Source organism: Thunnus thynnus, chromosome 4 (genome assembly GCF_963924715.1).
Source record: "Thunnus thynnus chromosome 4, fThuThy2.1, whole genome shotgun sequence".
Lineage (NCBI taxonomy): Eukaryota > Metazoa > Chordata > Actinopteri > Scombriformes > Scombridae > Thunnus > Thunnus thynnus.
The window spans coordinates 13,822,561-13,834,975 of record NC_089520.1 but is presented as its reverse complement, the minus strand read 5'-3'; the positions used below and the strand labels follow the sequence as shown (position 1 = coordinate 13,834,975).

General features: G+C 38.7%; 1 protein-coding gene across 3 annotated transcripts in view; it reads left to right on the top strand.

Annotated features, from left to right (window-relative positions):
- The window catches only part of tox2 (TOX high mobility group box family member 2), a 115,580-nt gene that overhangs the window by 86,391 nt on the left and 16,774 nt on the right, over positions 1 to 12,415 (top strand). The gene's annotated exons all lie outside the window — the stretch shown is intronic.

The window sequence follows — 12,415 nt, the reverse complement described above, 5'->3', positions numbered from 1 at the left end:
TCATATCTACCTCGACAGCATGCATCGGTCAATCTGTCAAGCCTTCAAACATGAATACGCACTGATTACTCCCTCAGCTCCACATAGAACTGCTCCTCTACAAATTAGCATCTCCAAACCATAATTGCATTCATGAGAACTGCAGGGAATTGAGCAGGTTTCTATCACAACAAATGACATATGTAAAGCTTATATGCATGACACATAATGTATAGGCTCCAATAAGCAAGGGCTCTCTATTTAGCATTCGCTTTTATAGTACATGTGGAAATACATGGCAAGAAAAAGTGTTGTTTAGTACCGAAGCTGAGGCTGAGCTTAGAGTTGGAAGTACTAACGGCTTCATATCCTATTCAGTCACCAAAATGAAAATATTGCAGTATAGGTGCACTTTACTGTGTACGTTTCACATGTATGTTAGATATTGTTTAGTATTTTAATTTAATTTTAAATATGTACAGATGTTAATACTATTTATCAGAGGTGCAACGATTTGTCGATTAATCGATTAATTGCCTGTTAAATTAATCAGCAACTATTTTGATGATTGGGTCATTTTTCTAAGAAAAAAGGTCTAAATTCTCTGGTTCCAGCTTCTCAAATGTAAATATTTTCTGGTTTCTTTAGTCCTCTATGACAGTAAACTGAATATCTTTGAGTTTTGGACTGTTGGTTGGGACAAAAGAAGACATTTGATCACTTCAGCTCTGTCTTTGGGAGACAAGGATCAATTTTCACTATTTTCAGTGTTTGGACCAACTAATCGATTAACTGAGAAAATAAGCAACAGAATAGTTGATATGAAAATAATTGTTAGCTGCAGCCCAACTTTTTATGGATTGCAGCATTGCGATCTCAGTGAACATCACTTGGATAAATTGTTATGGTTAAAAATATTAACATATACAAAGATTTTTTTGTGTGTGTGTTGAAGATGTGAAGGTCACGATTGCATATCTCCATAATGCACTTGATGTTGACTGAGATATCATAAACTTGATTGTATGTGGTCCTGAATACAGGACACTATATATTGTTCTTTTTATCATCAAAAATGACAAGACAGTAGCATGTTTTGTGTATGTTAATGATAGGAAAAATAACATCTTTTATATCCAGTTTACATTTAAATATGCACAGATTCACATCAAGGTCAAGCAGAACATATAATGTTTATCATAAACAGACGAGATAAGACTAAACAACAGTCAGCATACAGCCAAAAAATGGCTTGATAAAGATCTGAATTATAAATACAGTACACTGTATAGTATATTATGTATAATGTTGGAATATCCCCCCTAGGTATTGGATTCATGTGTCATTTATCTTCATATTCATTTTACATTTTGGTCATGACCTTTACTGGGAGACAGTGGTTGATTGGCCAGTGTTTCACTCGGCAGTCAGGTTATTTGTTACTGCTACAGAGGGGCACACTCTGTGGTTTTAATAGATTGACTACTGCAGGTTGCATGATAAAAATGCATGCGATTTGAAATGTTCAGCTGGCACATGATGAACATATACTTAAAACACATTTACTACAAATGCTGTACCGGCTGGTGATTGCTATTCTGATAACCAGGGCTGGTGGTTTAAAAAAGAAAGTGGAGACAAAGATAAGGGCAAAACATACGTATAAACAGTATGTTGTTCAAATGAAGTTCATATTCAATGCAATTCAGAAGCAGTTTAATCAAAGAAAAGCTAAAAGAAATGACACTACTGGAAATTCATCAATTGCATTTCAGACTGCTTTTAAACTAGGTGATGATTGATGTTTCAAAAATAAATTATATTTAGCAAGTAAACTTCCTAAATCTTGATATTTTCTAACTGGCTCTGAGAAAAGCTTCTTGGACACACAGGAGAGCTTTTTCACGGCCCTGCTTCAATTTCACTGCAAAAAGCAGCATATAAAGCAAACTCAGAAATTTCTAAATCAAATAGTCTGCCTGGCGAAACTACCAAACCGTAGCAGAGGTTCATTTGTGCTGAGAACGGAGTGTCTATTAAATTGGTGCCTCACCTTGACACAGTCTGTTGAGCAGAGTAATTAAGCAAACTCTGCAGTTCAAACATGAGATGCTATCATTATGAATACCTCACTTGACATGGATAGCTAAATAACGAGGGTTAATTCTAATTTTAGATTATTTTGGGGTGCTAAAAAATATAGCGTTTGAGTGCTATATGTAGATTGAATGGGATTTTGCTGCTGCTACTGTTGTTGATGTTGTACTGTATGTGTGCGTCTGAATGTGTCTGTGTGTTTCTGTGTCTTCACTATAAACAATATCTCTGCTGTTGAAATGGATCCACTACATCTGGAGGTCAGGCCTTATATTCAATCTTGAGCACATTGAAAAAAAAATCCATTAGGGTTCATCTTTCCTGCATCAGCCATTCTATTGTGGTGCTGCAGTGAGATCTGTTTTCATCAGGCAGATTCAATACGTGAGCTGGGCAATGAAAAGAGTGCAATAGAGTTGGATGAAGAGAGGAGGGGTGAGGATGGAGAGTGAGACAGAGAGGGAGAGAGAGAGAGAGAGAGAGAGAGAGAGAGAGAGAGAGAGAGAGAGAGAGAGAGGAAGGCATTGTGGAGAGGAAAGCAAGAAGAAATTGCAAGGAGGAAAGTGGTAGTAACTCTTATTCAAAATGAGCATATACCTCCAGTTTTCTGTACCTCCTGGATTTCATTATCAGATATTTTAGAGATAATACAGTTGAGTGAAATAAGGTTATTCTGTCTCAACAAAAGGCTGAGAGCCTCTGGTTTTTAAAATGTGTGCCTACGTGATTCAAGTATGAGGACATTTGAAAGTACTCCATTGCAGATGCAACAATATAAACATAAAATAAATAGGACGATTATATAACAAAAAAGGATTTAGAGTAGAGGAGTGTTGCAGCAGCAGCTGATCACAGTCAGGGAGCTGTTAAACAGAACAGAAAGTGCACGTTTTGTTTGTTTTAGTAGGGTGAGCTATAGGTGTAAATGGTGTTTAGATTGAGTTCTATAGGTGGACGTGACTCTGAGTTGTGGGTGTGGATCTTTCTGACCAATGAAAAACTATCAAGATACTGTACATGCAACATAAAGGATGGAGATTATTAAAGCATAAGATTGTATTTCTGTTATTTATTGTATTTCTCTAACAGCCAACAAATTCCATGAAAAGAGAAAAATCAATATGTTAGTCTGTCAATACTTTCTGACTTCCTGTCTGTGGCTCTCAGCCCCAAGCTTATTTGTTAAGACAAATTGTTCCTAGAAGCCCAAGTAATTTTCTAAAACAACTGGGAACTGTAGTTTTCACTCAAACAAGAGGTAAATAATGCATTTTTGGGATAATTGACAGCTGTAAATTATTACACACTTATTTACTACTAAGTATTTGCAGTAGCAGGAAGGTATACAGTATGTGGGATTGACAGTTCTTCATAATGAAGGAATGTGTTAAGTCAGTGCAAAGGTGTGGCTGACTGATCTGTTGTAAATCATTTTAAACGTGCCACAACAATGGCTGACACAAGGTTATAACCTACATATATCAGGTTGCGGCTACACGGGCAATGTTTGATCATAGAGCTGAAACAAGAGTCAACTAGTTGTTCAACAGAAAATTGCCCAAAATTCACAGGTTCTAACTTCTCACATGTGAATATTTGCTAGTTTTCTTAATAGTTGACTATCTTTGAGTTATGGACTGTTGGTCAGACAGAAAAAGCATACAAGGCATTCCTTGCTACTTTGTGACATTTTATAGAAGAAACCATTAATCAATTAATCATGAAAATAATCGTCAGATTAATCGATAATGAAAATAATCATTAGTAGCAGCCCTACTTGTTTGTGGGATCAATTCATTGTTTGTTTTGGTGTTTTCATGGGATTGTTGACAATATCAAAACATAGAGTATTGCCAGCCTAAATATTATCAACACCAACATGCAAGTTAACTTTTCCATCCAACCAGGAAGCTACTGTTTTTTTTTTTTGTTGGTGTTTTTTTAGTTTTTTCTCTCCTCTGCTGATTCTCAAAACCTGGAAGACATAATTGACTGTACTCTCCTAATTTTGTAAAGAGGCAATTTTCAATTCATAAGGGTTTTTTTCGCTGATGCTTATTGTGTTGCGGTCTGAAGCCCCTCCTGGCCAAACCTGATATCTTTCAGAGAGCTCTTTTCTCTGATGCACTTGGCAGGGTCTCTCTCTCTCTCTCTCTCTCTGCCTCTCTCTGTTAATGCCCCCACTGTCATAGCATCTACAAGTTCCAAAACACATTAGACATTTAATAGCCATGCTCAGGTTGCATTGATCTTATCAATACAGCTCAGAAAGATACACATCTCTGCTGCTACTGGTGAATAATTTCTGGACTCACTGAGCGGCCTTATTGTTGTCTGTTGTGTCTTTTACCGAAGAACTTTCCTAAAGCAAAACTATGTTATTATTGGCTAGGATAGGTATATTTATATGAGCCTCACACCTGTGCTGTGACAGCTACATCTGCAATACCAAAATGCTCCATATTCAATTATGGTATATTCAAAAATGCTCCTCAAATTCATATGAACTGTGCCTGCAACTGGAATAAATTATCTTTGATTAAGTTTTTTTCATGTTCTTCAATGATGCATGCAATATTAGCCATCATCAAACTGGCTCGAGTGTGATGTTTTGAATATGTAACAGATGATGAATGTATAATCAGCCAGGAGATGTTATGCATAACGGCTATGTATTAGCAGAAAGAGCTATATGCAGAGGCAGCCTTAGCTCCATCAAACTCCCAGGTATTATCTCATTTGTTATTATCCAGAATACAAGACGTGAATACGCCTGAATGAGGGTCAGTTCATTTGTAATGAGGGTTGTGGCACCTTAAAGATCTGCCGGCTGTATTCATATTTAAATTCACTCTCTAATTTCTTTTGTTACAACATTTGAATGTGAAAATTTCCTCACAAGCTCTTTATCTTCAGTTGTTAAGGTTAATTATCAAGTATTAATCCCGCCTTGATTGTCATGTTAAGTTGCTTAGACGCTTGTGTTTTCTCTCCCTTTCTTTATTTTTCCTCATGAGGTATTAAGTGCTCCTGGCAGGTGCTTGCTCTCCAGGCCTGTGTGAATGAAATATGAGCTGCAATGTCAACCGAACTTGTCACAGACAAGCTGGGATGAATTAATGATAAAAGAGCAGAGGTGTGTTTTAATGTGTTCTCTCTCTGATGGAGGGTCTCAGCAAACATATTATCGCATTCTGTACACCTGGTGGTTTTTGTATAAAGACGGAACAGGAAAAAAAAAAGGTGGATTAGAGATAAGGTGATGCATTTATAGAGAAAATCTTGTTCTCCTAATTCTAAGTCTGAAGAAAGAATAGTACTGTATATCAACCGGACTGTTATCATGTGACTTTTCAGAAATAGTGTAATTAAATGTGTTTAGACTTTTCCAATATGGACTTAAATTTGTCTTACCTCTGCCTTTAAAGACTTTCTGCTCTTTGAGGCTTTGCCTTATTCTATACTTCTCATTCAGATGAAGAAAACCTATTTCTCCTTTGAAAGACCTTCATTTTCAGTCATTTTTTAAAGGGATTAGAGCGTCTGCAGAAAATGATGGAATGTCTGTCGCTTTTCACCACAGTTCAACAAGCCCAGTGATAGAATGGAACTTGTATTAGTTATTCCAATGTTGATTCAGGCACAGATGATTTTGAATGATCAATGCCTCCAGCGGGAGCAAAAATCACTTGCTTGTTTGATGGCCTCTTGAAATCTACAGGGGAAAAAAAAAAGAAGGCTGTTCTTTAAACTGCTTCCTTTTTTTCTCCACTTTTTTGTGATTATTTATTTTCAAATTGTCCCTAAGGCTAATGTTCCATTTTGGCATGTCACACCTCCCTCTCCCATAAATGAACCATCACAGCCATAAATCACTGGACAAACAGAGACTTGTGCAAACCCTGAAAGGTTCAGAGATTTATGTAACACATTCATGTTTTCCACTTCCTCATTTTAGTACTCCACTGGTAAAGCCTAGCTAATAAAAGGTCCTATTAATATTTCCTGTTGCTTAGCAACGGCAGGCAGCAAGTAATAGCATTCTGTGGAAAAATAGATGACCGATAAGGAAAAATTCAATTCTTTTCTCATCTCCTGGGAGAAAGTGCCTTATTTCTCTGGCAATGTGATATGAAACTGTAGTTGTATATTAAGAAATATCTTAAAAGAAATATAGGTTATTTTCCAATTTCATCATTTTGGAGGGATTTTTATTGCAGGCTGGAATGGCAGCTCATCTTTCTTCTCCACCCTGATAAAGTCAATTAACCTATCGGATTAAGCTAATCAGAGGATAAGGTGCCGACTTAATTTCTTTCTTTTTAATCAGAAATTCTAAAGAGATGGTGTTAAATAACCCACACACCCAACTTTAAAAGGATCAGTTCTGTGAGACAAATTGCATTTCATTTATATTGCAGGTGTAATATAAACTTGTTATGTACAAACAGAGGCCAGCTTCTACATTATGGAGTGCTGCAAAATGCAAAACCTCTTCTAATAACGCTGCTTATCGCTGTGATCACAGGTAATACAAGAGGATCTCCACAGTGACAATTTTCAATTTAGATAATTCATCACATCATATTTCAAAAACAACTGAGTAAAAGATGTGTTATCGCACACATGTTGTTGTCATCGTCCTCCTCCATACTGTAGATGTGATCAAGTGGCATTCAAGCAAAGAAGAGCTAAAGAAACAAAGGCAGATTCAGCTGCAGTAGATAGCCGGTGTTATGAAGCAGATACATAGATAAGGGATTTCATATTACACTTAGCCACGGGCCCCTGCTGAGATTTATCATGCCATGAAATCGTGTCCATATTGCACTGTGCCCTATCTCAACCATCCATAAGCTCATTCTGCTTTCACCACCAGGAATATTCTGCCCCGGTGGCGGTGGAGAACCGTCCCATGTCATCTCACTCAGGGATGTCTCCCCTGCTGTGCCACCAGCCACCATTTCAACACAACACTACCACTCTGTCTGCTAATGTACGCAAGAGCGGTTAGAGCCAGAGTGATTAAAACACTCTGTGTATTCATGTAAGACAGTTCATAATACGCTGTGCTAATCCAGGACCAAGGGGCGTAAACTACAAGCAGCATTTAAGACCGGTTTCCATCCTCGACTGAGCCAAGTAGGAAAAAATGTTGGTTTTCCTGTAATAGCCTATCAGAGGAGAAGGGAATGGTGGGCCAAACCTCACAGCTCGTGGTTTTCTGTTTTTATTTAAAAAACATTTTAAAAAAGGTGAACATCAGAGAATAAAAGTTTAAAAATACTATTTGAGTTTAATCACTAAACCAGGAGTAACTCAGTAGCAAATGAGTGGCTCATTTTTGTTTTCTCCAACTTTTCTCTTCATTTTCCATTATCAGAAGTATTTTCTGAGCGGTCCATGAAGCAAGAGGATGTTATTGACCATAAACTTCAGGGATCAGTGTAGCAGTCGGAAACAAAACTTTTGGATGTCCAGGGTCATCGAATCCCTGAGCATTTTTTTAAACGATCTGTTCCTTTTGAAAAAATTGGCAATTTCTGGTGAAAATTGGCAACCCCCCTGCCCACCCATCCAGTAATCCTTATACATACTGTACCTCAGCACAGACGAAAGAAGTTAATTTGTTTGGTAATACACTGTCTGTATTTTGAAGTAGTTCAAAGCTGGAGAATGAGGTGAAATGTGTGAAATTCTTTTGTGAGAGGATTTTACACACGTCAGATCATCTTGGCATGACCTCCACTTGCATGGCAGATACAGTATTGTATGCACCTTCTTTTCATTTGCACGTTCTTTCTTGTTTTTCTGTTCATTATTTCTGCATCTACGTTCATTTTTTTTGTTGTGCGAGCACGGGCACAACCCCCACCCCACCCCCCCCCCCCCCCCCACCCCACACACACACACACACACATACATACAAAGTGTGTTTGACACGGCAGTCAGGAGTCTCATTAGTGGGAGCAGAGGAGCCTTGCCTTCTGCTGTCAAGAGTGTGTGTCCCTACCGCTCCTCACAACCGTCTCCTACATGTCATGTCAGGCAAGGCTCTGATTCTCTGACGCCGTGCTTTGTGAGGTGAGCTCGGAGACACGCCCGGGCTGTGAGGGAGCGAGAGAGGGGGAGATGGAGACGGTGAGAGAGAACAAGAGAGAGAATAAAAAAGACTGAGGAACAAGAGAGAGAGAGAGAGAGAGAAATAGAGAGGAAGAGAGAGAGAGAAAATAAAAGCAAAGGAGGTTCTGACATTAGCAGTAATGAGGAACATGGAGGATGGTGCCGAGGGGGACATCATGACATTACTATCTGCAAATCAACCACTGCCTTGTTGCTGCCACAGATTCACTCTGAGAAGCGTTCAGGGTGGTACAGTACTTTTCAAACCAACAGTCAATCACAGTCAGCCTTTTGTGCAAACGCTTCCAGCTATACTTTTACATTATGATAATGTGCAATGATACAATAATGGTACAATAATAATCATCATCATCATCATCATCATCATTGTAACTTTTCAAACCAAAAGCATAAAGGGAATAAATTATAGCAACACAATGCTCTCATAAGAACAACATAAAAGTTTAGCTTTTTACCTACGTTTGTTATCGTTGTGTGTGTGAGAGAGAGAGACGGTGTGTGTGTGTTTTTCTGTCTCTCTGTGTGGCATGACTTAAAAGCCATTCCTAGATATTTTATGAAACTATCAAATGTGTTGGCGCTGACTCTGTTTGGCTTTGAGAGATATAGTGGCAACGTCCATTTGAAAAGTGTAGCTACTTAAGACATTCTTGGAATGAATCGCCTTTTCTGTCTTTTAAAGTTTGTGTTCGTAACTCGTAATTATTTCCTTATGCTGCTCATTTGTGAGGTATTGCTGTTTTTCTGCCAGATTAATTACTTGATCACAGTTCAGAGCAGGAGGTGCGGGAGCAAGTTTTTTATTTTTCTCCTTTTGACTAGCATGTAATTGGAATGATTGAAAGTGACCTTAGAGTGTCTTGTTTGGGCAACATGGAGGGACTGCCAAGCTAATAAATAAAATTTGATTTTAACAGTGTGCTGCTAAATACAGTTGGCTGGTAGTACACCTGGATCATAGCAGAGTTGTATCAAAGTCTTACTGAATAACATTTAATAATGTAATCTTGACTACTTTCAAAATGCATCCAATTAAGCTTGAACAAATTCTTAAAACATCCCAGCATCCGCTGCCCATCATATCTCCTTACTTAGCATCTGTCTGATGTCACAAGAAGGCAGAAGCAGCGTTTTGCCTTTGCTTTCATACTTAAGTAGCGTATGATTCATAAATCCACTCTCTTATTAATTCTCCTCAGCTTGTGTAAATGACCCTCCCGGGTATACTGTATGTAAGCTTGATAAACCAAAGACATGGATGAAGGGAGAGAGAAGCGAGAGAGACAGAGAGGGGGAGAGTGAGCAGGGGAGGGAGGGGTGGCGGCTCGAAGGCTCTTTGAGGAACAGAGTTGTTAGTGCTTTGCCCTCAGGGTGAATGAGAAGTAGCTTTGAGGGCTGTGAGGCCCAGGGTTGGCTCCCTACCTAACGGCGTGTTTACCACCGTGTTGCTCGGCGGCTGTGCTTTTGAAGGATCAGTCTTGAACGCGCCTCTAATTAAAGCTGTCATGGCTGGGTGCCTGCAGGGATAATGTTCTATTATTATAGTCATTTGTTTCAATTAAACGCTGGGTGATTTTACAATAGCAGCCGTGAACCTGTGTGAGTGAGCCATCACTCTAAACAAGATGGCTCCAGTCAAGCAGGGAGTGAGGAAGGAAAAGTCCCAGGACTCACAGAGGCATTGATCACTGTGTATTCAAACAAGGCAGGATGGGATTGAGAAAGGGTATGATAGTCTTATAGTGCTTATTAAAACAGTTCAGCAGGTTTAAAATCCAAATACTGAATAATATCATGCAGCATTGTGGGATTCAAATTCCATTTTGAAGTAAGTAAACTAAAAGTGAATTGACTCCGGCGCTACAGAAGGCACTTCATTAAAAATTGACACACTTTGAAGATTTATTTTAGATGATGCTAATAAGTTGAAACATGACCACAACATTTATTGATTCTGTAGCATTGAGAGACTGGTTTATTATGATGCCAGGGCAATAAAATCTTGCATAGCAATCAAGCTGCTTATTTAAATGATGAAACAGATGCCACTCTGCCATAATCATCATGAGGACGGACCAAGGTTAGCTGTTTTACTCTCCTCTGGTTTGAATCTCTCCTCTTTCTCCTTGTAGCTGTATAGGGCTCTCTTCTCCCCTTCTCTCATCTCTGTGCTGGTGGTCAAATCCCCTTAGCTAAATCAAATGGTGCAGGCAATTGGAGCGGCCGTGAAACCATTTCAAAGGTAAGGTCAGCAGCAGCAAGGGAACAATGGCTTTGTGATATTCCATCTCGCACACAATGTGCTACACATAATTGGAAAGCCTTTGTTATTTGACTCCCATTTGACTATGATGTACAAGATGTGAATACAAACACGACAGGCGTAACGATGGCAAAGGAACACGTTCACACCGAGTTTCCTGGCTTTACATCACAGTTTAGGTCTGCCTGGCTGCTCATCACCAAAAAGCAATATCTAACTGTCCCTTGCTAACTTTGGAGATTGATTTTAGTACTTGGGTCATGTGGTCTCTTTTTCTTTTGCAGTGTCTGTAATTTTTTTTCTCTGTTCCTCTCTCTGTTCCAGTGTCCTCTTTCCTTCCCTCTCTCTTTTCCTCGTGTTTATCAGGGATTCTGATCTCCTGTGGCTTTACAACACACAACTAACTTGCTTGAGGTTAAGCACAGCGATGACAATACCCGACGGACCTGATAATCTAAAGTTATAAATAAACAAAGTGAATAAATGTATACCACTGTTCTACTCAGTTTGCTAGTTATTGGGGCAATGTTTTCAGTGCAATTGCAAAATACATCAAAACTCAAATGCAGCATGAGATTGCGCAAAATGTCAAATGTGTTAGTTGCTTCATTGTGGGATACCTGCCATATTAATTCTTACCCAACTTATAAACATCTATCACATCTACTGCACTCCAAAAATGATTTATAACGTAATTATTGAGTTGCATCACCTCCTAGATTCAATTAGCGTAATGTCCTGTTATGTGTTCAGAAACAAAAACAGTATTAGGCCATCATCTAGAGTCCATGAAAAGTCAGTCAAGCTGAAGGCAGAGAGCAGTGACCAGCGAAGTCCTGTTACTCACTGTGCACTCCCCCCACTTTCGGCCAGCCATTTGGATGATACCATTAGGAATTAGCATACAGTACCTATGGCAACCGGCAACCTTTGTCAGATTCTTTCATAATATTTGTACAGCCGTCTGCCGCTCGCTTTATTTAGCACAGGCTTGATGGCGCTATGTGATAACTTCTTGCTCTTTCTGTCTCACACAGGTGAAAGCACCAACTAAAAGCACTCACAGACATTTAAAAAAGGACACAGGAATGACTATTAGAAGGAAATGATTATAGTGGGAGTGTTTGGAGTAATGAGCAGTAGTCCTTAGCACTAGTCCTTTTGATATTATAGCTGGCTGCACACTGCTTTTAGTAACTGTAATAAGGTAACACACACTTTCGTACCGAAGCAGTATATATTTTTGCCTGAATTTTATAGATATATACAGTTTATATTTTACAAAAGCTACTGCAAGCTTGTCTATAAGCTTTATCGACTTATACTGGAATGCAGTACTTGATGTTTTTCTATTTTCCGATGACTAACTGCTTCATTAGTTTAGGACATAACACGCCGCTTTAGTGAAAATTGAGTAAATGCTATGAAATATGAGAGTGAATAGGAATAATGACCAAGGAAACGTGTGCTTGTTTCAAAACAAGCCAACAAATACGGTGAAAATCTATTGCCAACCACACTTTCGTCGCCACAACACTTTGCAACACCTGCATGATTTTCCTCAAATGAAGAGTAAGGTGACTTAATATATAACATATTGTCACAATTTGAAAAATAGGGTCTCAAAGGAATGACTTATAATAGAAACAGAAATGTAGATTTTTATTTTCTTAATCTGTCACTTAAAGTGTTAGTGATCACAGGTTTATCTACTCATATGAGGTCGACACCCTTTACCCACAGTACCGTGGTGCCTTCCCCCAGTGAACTCTTCTGCTCTGCATGTCTCCTTCTTGTTTATATTAAACATGGTGTGGCTCAGATTAAAGGGTGACAATTTTGCCGGGAGGCTGTTGCTATGGAAATGCGTCTGCTATAGCTATGATAGGCCATTCATGTTTGATTAATTGGTTTTTCAATGCTTCTTGGTTT